The sequence below is a fragment of the Echinops telfairi genome, unplaced genomic scaffold (assembly GCF_000313985.2).
Source record: "Echinops telfairi isolate 266 unplaced genomic scaffold, ASM31398v2 ScPeMD7_23;HRSCAF=83, whole genome shotgun sequence".
Classification (NCBI taxonomy): Eukaryota; Metazoa; Chordata; class Mammalia; order Afrosoricida; family Tenrecidae; genus Echinops; species Echinops telfairi.
The window spans coordinates 41007688-41009494 of NW_022103920.1; the positions used below are offsets into that span (position 1 = coordinate 41007688).

A 1807-nucleotide genomic window follows, 5' to 3' on the forward strand; every position below is an offset into this window, starting at 1 on the left:
AAAATTATGATCTGGAAGCAGTAACAGAAAGCCCAAGAAGAGTGTATGGTTAAAGCATTTTGAAGCCCAAAGGCGCAGGAAGTCAAGATGTATGTCCAGCTTTGAATTTTGTGAAGGGGGTGAAGGTAGTGTTAGATTACCCAATAATCAAAGTAATCACGGACTTAATTGTGCTTGCTTGCCAATCTGTAAATGAATCATTTCACATTTTTAACATTGATTCTACTTCTAGGTATGGCTGGCACCTGCCTCTATCCCAACCCCACAATATCTCCTACAGCATCAGTCTCTTTTCAACTTTACAACCCCTGACTTGGAAGGCATACCCAGGAAGCAAGGTAGGTGTTTACCAACAAGGTAAGTAACAAGGTAGGGTAAACTTGCTAATCTGTAGTGAATTGTTTCAGATGTTCAGATATGGCGAAACCCAAATGAAATTGTTCACCACAGATTAGTAAATAAGCACAAACAAACCTGTGCTTACCTTGCATATTGTGTCATGTGCCTCTGGGTGAAGAGCAGCTGGATCTGACCCCAGGCAGGCACCTGCAGGTTAACAAGGCCTGTAGCTCCTACACCTATGCCTGGGATCCCAGACTGGCACTTCTCTAAAGCACAGAGGCTAAACAGCAAGCCACTCGGTCCATTCCTTGAGGGTTGTGGCAGCCTGGGCATAGGCTCGAGATCAGCTCTATCAATGTGTGATCCTGAGTAAATGTTTCTCATCTTCGAAACTCATTTCCTTATATGAAAACCAAATGGAGATAATACCACCTCCTAGAAGGGTCGCAGTGAAGGTTAGATGTAGTGTTCTAAAGTACTTGGTGCCCAGAGATGGTGGCTCCTAGGATGAGTTCCTTTGAGGCCCACTTGTGATGGTCATTTTCATCCCATTTCATTGGCATAAAAATTCAAGGGGTCGGGGAGTCTAACTAGTACTGGTCTGTAACACCCAGAAAAGGTAAGAGCGTGATTTTTCTAGTTGGAAGACTGAATGGCATTTTTTGAAAGTTGTATTTGAGGATAGTGGTAGTTACATAATCTGGTGTCAATTTGAGGATTAAGAGTGTAGGGGTGGAGTCTAGCCTATCAATCCCGAGATAGCCAATGAGATCTCTGTGTGGGCATGATCTTCACCTGAGAATTCTGGGAACTGCTGTACTTTCCTCCTTGGAGATGGGAGACACATCTCTTTCTCTCTATTCACTCCCTTGGAGATGCTCTACTGACAAGACACATGGCACTACACTGATAGACTCCATGACCTGGGAACCGGAAAAACCACGTGGAGACCCTTGCCAGCGCTGAGATGCTTACAATGCCGCTGGACCCACAAGACTTCACACCCACTGGACTGTGATCATCCTGCATTCGGCATCATTGCATATTCGGTGTCACTGTTTTGTGAGTCTGAAGAGGACTTTATAGACTGGTATCAGATATATGGGCTAATATCAGACATATGGGCTTGGACTGGACGAGGTTAGGATGCTTTCTTAATGTATAATAACCTTTTATATAAAACTCTCTCTTATATACCTATGAGTTTCTATGGATTTGTTTCTTTAGTCTACCCAGACTAACACAAGGATGAAACCCAAGGAAGGTTCAATTTGGAGAATATATCCTCTCTCTAGTAGGAGCCTTGGCGGTGTAGTGGTTCCACATTGTGTTAACTGAAAGGTCAGTAGTTTGAAACTACCAGAATCTCCATAGGAGAAAGAAGAGGCTTTCTAATCCCATAAAGAGTTAAAGTCTCAGTAGCTGGTCTGACAGTTCCTGGGGGCCATGGTAGGGGAGATGGTGG

General features: G+C 43.9%; 1 long non-coding RNA gene across 1 annotated transcript in view; it reads left to right on the forward strand.

Annotated features, from left to right (window-relative positions):
* The window catches only part of LOC123521520, a 15195-nt gene extending 13894 nt beyond the window's left edge, over positions 1-1301 (forward strand). Inside the window, exons 2-3 of the long non-coding RNA XR_006679947.1 lie at positions 233-338; positions 1218-1301. This is a non-coding gene — a long non-coding RNA (uncharacterized LOC123521520). The remainder of the gene's footprint in view (positions 1-232; positions 339-1217) is intronic.
* Positions 1302-1807: the final 506 nt, after the last annotated feature.